The sequence below is a fragment of the Pinus tabuliformis genome, chromosome 3_1, assembly GCF_031772625.1.
Source record: "Pinus tabuliformis cultivar Carrire ecotype Pingquan chromosome 3_1, CPIR1, whole genome shotgun sequence".
Lineage (NCBI taxonomy): Eukaryota > Viridiplantae > Streptophyta > Pinopsida > Pinales > Pinaceae > Pinus > Pinus tabuliformis.
This window is the reverse complement of record NC_142301.1, coordinates 881,001,512-881,009,526: the sequence shown is the minus strand read 5'-3', so window position 1 is coordinate 881,009,526 and position 8,015 is coordinate 881,001,512. Positions and strand designations below refer to the sequence as shown.

Genomic DNA, 8,015 nt, shown 5'->3' with positions numbered 1-8,015 from the left:
ATCCATGGCTTCACAGAATGTCGTGTCCTTGACAAGATTGAGAAAGATTTCGTTACTATAGAGGGAGGCGTTTTTTCCTCTTGGAAGGTCCTTTTTTCTTGCTGCTCATGCCTCCAGCCAAATTATCTTCTTGAACCACCTCGTGTGAAGCCGGGACCTTATCTGTCGGAGGACCTTTAGCACCAAGGTTGTTGAAATTCCCCAAAATGATCTCAATGCCAGTGAAGTTGCCCATAGAAGGGTTCCCCAAGTTCTGTGGCGGAGAATGTACCTGCAGCCTACCCACCTAAGCCAAAGGGCCCTCCTCCAAGGGTTTTTCTGCAACTATCTCCACAGGAATGGAACCCTGGTCTAGCCCTAGGGTTTGAGTCACTGGGGCACTCCAAAGCGTGGCCTCCGCTTGAGAGTCAGAGAGAAGCGGCGGACCAGTGTATTCTCGAATAGCAGCCGCTCCAACCGGAACCGAGATGGAAGGAATGTGCCTAGAGAGTGTAGGGAGTGCATCGACCTCAGCTGTTAGTTCATGGTCGAAAACTAAAAAGTCATCCACAGTGGTCCCCGTCTGCGCCCAAATCGGTTGGTTTTTCGATGGAATCGAGGAAGAAGTGGTTTTGTCCTCCATATCTGTCAATTACTCAAGTTGACGGCTGCTTGCTGGACTATCAGGGAGGTAAATACAAACCGTCTAGGGGAGACCAAACACTAACTGACAATAACCACAAACTGCTATGGGATAGAGCTATGGTTGATGATGTGGAAACCGTAAATAGTTCAATAGGGCACCCACCGAGAAGCTTCGCTACAAAACTAGGTTCTCCACCGGGCTCGATGCCCTAACCCCAATCTCCTGCGCTACTCGATTCCATTTCTCCAATTTTTTGTTGAGCTCCTTTTATTTTCTCTACCTATCTACTTATCTTTCGGGATATTCTCTTGCTGTAGCATGAGAATCTTATTCTTTATCAGACAAAGTCTTGTAAAGTTTATGCTCTGCTTTCAATATACTAATAACTCAGGATTTCAATCTCGCTATCTGTAGTAAAATACAAACAATATAAATGATTTTTTATGAGAACCCACCTACAGAGCTTCATATATACAGAAAGCGTATAGCAAATAACAGGGCTTTGTATCCCACATACGGATTCTTGTGGGTGTTAAATTATGCCCTTCAGGTGGGTTTAGCATATGTTGTGTCTGCAATAGCACTGTTTGATGAATACACCAATGATTTCTTGTATATGCGAGAAGGATCCTGCTTTCCAAGGCCTAAGTACCGCAGCCAAAGCATTCCTTTGTCTGGAACCTTATCAAGGCGATATTCAATTGGCAGGGATGGATCATATGGAAGGAGTGGCTCTATCAGCCCAGGTAACAAAATGCCAGGTCCCCAGTGCACAAAGTCTTTGAAGAAGAACATACAAGAAATGAAGCCTATGCAAATGTGGGATTATATTTTTGAGTCATCTGAGTGTAATGGAAAGATCCTGGTTGAGGAAAATGTAATTAAAATTTCAGACATAGAGGAGTGGAACCGTATTGCGAAGTGCAAAATACTCAGTGTTGGGTTACCTGCTTACTCTATTTTGCAGAACCTTATTTGTTCTGCAAAGTTTGATTTAGCTGGATTTATGTTTACTGATGGAATCGAAGACACGAAGAGTCTGGATCTATGGACAGTTGTGAAAATTTATCCTCCAGTTATGTAGCTGGAAATGTTGCAGATACTAGGCAACTGCATTTGTTGCAGGATGAATTTCATGGCAACAGCTTACACACTGATCCTTTACAAGACACACAACTGGATTGGGAACAGAAAGCAGAAATCTTTTACAACAGCGCTTTGGCTATAAAAAATTGAAGTGCTTTCAGAAAGAGGCTTTGAAGGCATGGGCATGTCATCAAGACTGCCTCGTTCTTGTAGCAACAGGCTCAGGCAAATCCCTTTGCTTCCAGCTTCCTGCATTATTGACTAGGAAAGTTGTAGTGGTGGTATCTCCATTAATCAGCCTTATGCATGATCAATGCTTGAAGCTGGCAAAACATGGAGTTTCTGCTTGTTTCCTTGGTTCAAGGCAAGTTGACAAAAGCATTGAGGATAGAGCTATGGCAGGCATGTATGACATTATTTATGTCTGTCTAGAGACACTTCTACGAGTAATTGGGTCATTACAGAAGCTTGCAGAAAGTCGTGGTATTACTCTTTTTGCTATTGACGAAGTTCATTGTGTGTCCAAATGGGGTCATGATTTTCGACCTGATTGCAGGCGCTTGTCTGTACTGAGAGAAAAATTTCAGGTAAGCAACGTTGAGTCGGTAAAGCATCATATACCGATTATGGCACTTACTGCTACAGCTACACATCATGTTCGAGAAGACATTATGAATTCTCTGGGCATGAAGCCAGACACAAAAATTGTTTTGTCATCGTTTTTCAGACCAAATTTGAGGTCCTCCATGCATCATAGCCAGACCACTTGTCCATCATCTTACAAAGTGGATTTTCAAGATATAATTGATAGTTATACTAGACAAGGGGCCCCGTCAAAGAATAACAAAGCAGGAGTTGATTTTCAAAAGGATTCTATAGACAGGAACAAGGAATCTGCAAGGGAAATTGATTCTGATTCAGATGAAACATCCTTAAATGAATCAGACAGCAATGAAGAGGAGACTGATGATGATGATATCATTGCAAAAACCAATTTAATAAAAGATGGAGGAGATACTTGTAAAGGTCACAGTATGACAGTCGAATACCTTGAGGATGAGGCTGATGAGCATATGGCTGAAGACTTTGATGTGACATTTGGTGAATTTGAAGGATCTATTTTCAAAGAAGACCACCATTTAGAACCAGAAAGTGGTTCTTTTGAAACTGTATCGGTTGAGGAACTCCCTATACTAGGATCAGGTCCAAGTATCATATACACACCCACAAGAAAAGAGACAGAAATGATAGCGAAAATTCTTAGCAAGTCTGGTGTGAAGGTTGCAGCTTATCATGCAAAGTTGCCAAAAGAACCAGTTGAGGCAAGTCCATGAACAATTTCATCATGATAAACTACAGGTGGTTGTTGCAACTATTGCTTTTGGGATGGGAATTGATAAGGCAAATGTGCGGCGAATTATTCATTATGGTTGGCCACAGAGCTTGGAATCTTATTACCAGGAAGCTGGGAGAGCTGGAAGAGATGGGTTGCTGGAAGATTGCTCTTTACATGTTAACATGAAAAGACTTCCTTCCTTGTTGCCGAGTAAAAGAAATGCAGAACAACCGTAGAATGCACTTAATATGTTGTCAGAGTGTTTCAGATTTGGTGTTTCTACCACATCTTGTAGAGCTAAGATTCTTGTACAGTACTTTGGAGAGGATTTGATTTAGACGAAATGTGGATTGTGTGATGTTTGTGTCAATGGGCCACCCAATTGTGAGAACTTGAGCAGGGAAAGGCAAGAGATCAGAGTGATGCAGTTAAGGATACACATGGCAGTGATAAAAGAAGTTCTAAATTGTTGGTAGAATGAAAAAAAAATCATTAATTTAGTCTTAAATGAAATCAGTTCCACATAATTTTTATAATCAAAATGCTTAAAAGTAACTTTGAGGGTTATAAACTCTTTTAGCGGAGATTTGGGTCTAGTGGGTCTTGGGTCCAGATTTTGAATCTGGGCTCTGATACCACGTGTGAGGCTCCATCCTAGGGTCCTCTAACTAAAAACTAAATTTCTCTAATTTTAAATACAATAAAATGGGAAATAACTTATTTCTATCTAAACATTTAATTGATGATAATATACCATTAAAATTTATTTCCCACAAATTAAATAAGTAAGAATTTCATTGCAACCATTTACATAAGTAATCAATAAACAAAGGAATACATGTTCCAATAGCTTAGTTGAGATGCTCCTGAGCTCCTGACTCTGTTGGGATGCTCCTCTTGACTACCCGACTGGATTTGCCTCCTAGCCAACTAGGAAGTATTTCCTAGCCCAGGGAACCTCCACAGGTTCCCTAGCCCTCTGAGCCCAAGTCCAACCAAATGTAGTGTGTCCAAGTTAAACAAATACTCTCCTTCTCTCCCTTCTCTTTTCTCCACCTTCCTCCCAAAACAAAATCCTCCAAAACCACAACCAAAACCAAAACCAAAACCAAGACCAAGGATCCCCCTCTCCTCTCATCATCCTTCCCCTTTTATGCCTCTTTCTCCCATCCACCTCAACCACCTATCATTAATGTCATAACTACCCCCTCATCCTTTCATTTGACTTTTCTTACCATATCTTCTCCCAAGTAAATTTGAGAGGACATTTTGGGGATAAGATATGGATATTTAATTTGGAAATTAATTGGGGAAGACCATATCTTCTTCCAAGTAAATTTGAGAGGACATTTTGGGGATAAGATATGGATATTTAATTTGGTAATTAATTGGGGAGGACCATATCTTCTTCCAAGTAAATTTGAGATGAAATTTTGGGAATAAGATATGGATATTTAATTTGGTAATTAATTGGGGAGGATCATATCTTCTTCCAAGTAAATTTGAGAGGACATTTTGGAGATAAGATATGGATATATAATTTGGTAATTAATTGGACCATATCTTCTTCCAAGTAAATTTGAGAGGACATTTTGGGGATAAGATATTTAAATTGGAATAAATGGAAGGAGACCATATCCTATCAAAATTTAAATTTGAGAAGACAAGTTGGGAATTGAATAATAACAATAATAAAATTTATATCAGTAATAAATTTACAGTTTCACCAATGTAGGTATGTACCAATATTTCTTGATAATTATAAGTCAATATTTTTCAGGTAATTTAAACACTAATAAAATTTGCATGATAAGATTAAGTAGGGAATTACAACATGCCCAAAAACAATAAATTATTTCAAAATAAAATATTTTACAAATATTTTATTTTAATTTAATTTTATAACATTTTTTAATTAAATCTAAGAGAAAAAAGGTTATAATTACTTCTGAGGTATATCTAAACCCTCCATCCTCACCACTACTAACAATATTTTCATAGAGATTAAATGGAGGTTTTAATAAATTAAAAAATGAGAATAATTTTATATATACATATGTGAAATTTATATAATATAAATAATATTATAAAGAACTAGGATAGATGCATCTTAACCAAGGATCCAAGCAAAGTGAAAAAGCAAAGTGATTAACAATGATAGAGGAAATATTGTGGGTGATTCTTCTTAATCTTTTTATTATTGTATTTTCTTTAACATGATTGATCCAAAATATAGGTTTAATATTTTACAACAAATTTTTTTTTTTATTAATTTAATTACTTTCTTAAATACAATACAATGGGATCATATTTAAGAAAGAGATTGATATGGAAGGGGGAATAGAATGTGGGAGAAATACATAGAGGTGAGAGACACAGTGAGAGAGATAAAGGAAGAGAGAGAGGGGGGGGGGAGAGGGAAGGAGAGAGATGGATTTGGAGGGGGAAAGAGAGGGACAGGGACACATATATATGCAGGGGAGAGAGAGAAGGAGAGAGGGAGGGAGATAGTGATAGAGTTGGAGGGTGGAGAGAGAGTGTGTGTATGATGGGGGCAGAGACAGAGGGAGGTGGGAGAAAAGTTGAGAGAGGGGAAGGAAAAAGAGAGAGGAATTGAGAGAGAGGAGAGAGAGAGGCGGAGAGAGAGATGGAGTTGGAAGGGGAAGAAAGACATAGAGAGAGAAAGGTGGAGAGGGAGTGGCAAGGGAGAGATGGAGAGCTAGTGTGTGTGTGTGTGAGAGAGAGAGAGAAGGGGAAGAGATAGATTGGGAAAGGAAGAGGGAGAGAAAGATAGATATATAGATATATATGGGGAGGGGGAGAGAGAGAGAGCGTGACATATGTTTAGCGGGTTGAGACAGAGAGACAAATAAGGAGAGATGGAGGGAGGTATAAATATAGATGGTAGGGGAGAGAGGAAAGAAGAGAAATATAGAAAAAGTTAGGGAGAGGCAGATAGAGTAAGACAGGGGAGAGAGGGAGGGGAAGAGAGAGAAGAAGAGGAGGAGGGAGATAGACACAGAATGGAAGGTGGAGAGAGAGGGAAGAATAAAGAGTCTCACAAAGACAAATACAAAATGGAAGTTAGATCGAGAAAGTCATGAATATTTTAGATTTTCACTAAAATAGATGTATTGATTTCAATGTAGTTGTTGATTTCTAATCCTATTTGATCACATGCACTATATGCATTTATTTTAGTGTAGATGTCGATTTATAATTCTATTTAATACCTTACACTAGATGCATTGATTTCAATGTCGATGTTGATTTCTACTGCTATTTGATTGCTGGCACAGGATGCATTGGTTTCGGTGTAGATATTGATTTCTAATCCTATTTGATTGCTCAGTGTAGATGTCGATTGCTAATCATATTTAATACCTTACACTAGATGCATTGATTTCAGCGTAGATGTTGATTTCTACTCATATTTGATTCCTTGCATTAGATGCATTGGTTTTAGTGTAGATATTGATTTGTAATCCTATTTGATTTATTACACTAGATGCATTGATTTTAGTGTAGATGTTGATTTCTGAATTGATGCAACAAGATGTATGATGTACATTAATTTCAAAGTAATTAGATTAATAGTGTGGATTGATTTTAGCATAAGCACATCTCTACCTCCTCCATCTATATCTCTATCTCCCATTGTATCTCCTTTTTTATCTCTCTATCTCAGCCCCTAAACATACACGCTCTCTCTCCATATCTATCTATCTCTCTCTCCCTCCCTTCCTCCCTTTCCCCTCCCTCTCTCTTTATTCCCCTTCTCTCTCTCTCTCTAACATTTCTCTCTCCATATCAATATCTCTTTCTCCCTCCTTGTCTTTGCCTCTCTCTTCTTACCTCTCCCCCCCATCTACATCTCTATCTCCCCTTGTCTCCTCTTCTCACCCCCAAAACATACACACTCTCTCTCAGTATAAGCACATAAAAATTAGTCAACCATAAATACAATACTTGAATTTTCATCCTAAATAAAATGTTTTCTTACTTGAATTTATAATTGGGTACATTCTTATTATTCCCATTTTCCATCATTCAACATGGTTAATTACTTTGCATTCAAACGTAGTAATAGAAAATAACTACCATTGAAAATTATTTGAGATTTAACACTCCACAAGTCACAATGATTGACTTTGGAGAAAACTACTATTAATATTAGAGAGCAACGGAGACAAGGTATGTTTTTTACTTCAATAGCTCGAGTTGAATATTTGAATGGTCTATGATTCCAACTACTATTTTCATTAGATCGATATGAGGAAATGGAAAAAAATAGTTTCAGATTGATTGCAATGAAGATTTTCTGTAATTGACTATATTCTCAGTATTCACATTCTCTATCTATCAAAATTGTTACATTGACACTTTGCACTCAAAATTTGTATTTCATCATTTTTCATCATTTAAGTTACTAACAGTCTCTCTCATATCATCAAACTGAGGTAACTAAGAAAATTTTAAATTAATTTGACCAAATTAATATTAGACATATTTAGCATATTTAAAATGATCAAAATAATTAGATGTTCAACAATTTTTTTATGACTGCACATGACTGAAACCAGCCTAGATCCATCTTAACACTAGATCTATCAAGCCCTGAGAGGGATCAAATCTATCAAGGTGAAAACCTTTCCTCAAGTTTTCCACTCAAAAAATAGGTTTTGCAGCTAGAGAGAGAGAGATAGATAGATACGGAGAGAGAGTGTGTATGTTTTGGGGGTGAGAAGGAGAGACAAGGGGAGATAGAGATATAGATGGGGCAGGGGAGGGGGTAGAAGAGAGAGGAAAAGAGAGAGGAAAAGAGAGGGAGGAAGGAAGAGGGATAGATAGGAGATAGAGATATATATGGTGAGAGAGAGAGAGAGAGTGATGGATAGGAAGAGGGAGAGATAGATATATAGATAGGTAGATATGCGGAGAGAGAGAGAGTGCGTGACATAGAGAGAA

The 8,015-nt window shown here is 38.0% G+C and overlaps 1 pseudogene; it reads left to right on the top strand.

Annotated features, from left to right (window-relative positions):
* The first annotated feature begins 1,058 nt into the window (after positions 1 to 1,058).
* LOC149190414 (ATP-dependent DNA helicase Q-like SIM pseudogene) lies at positions 1,059 to 3,446 on the top strand (annotated as a pseudogene).
* The last annotated feature ends 4,569 nt before the right edge of the window (positions 3,447 to 8,015 follow it).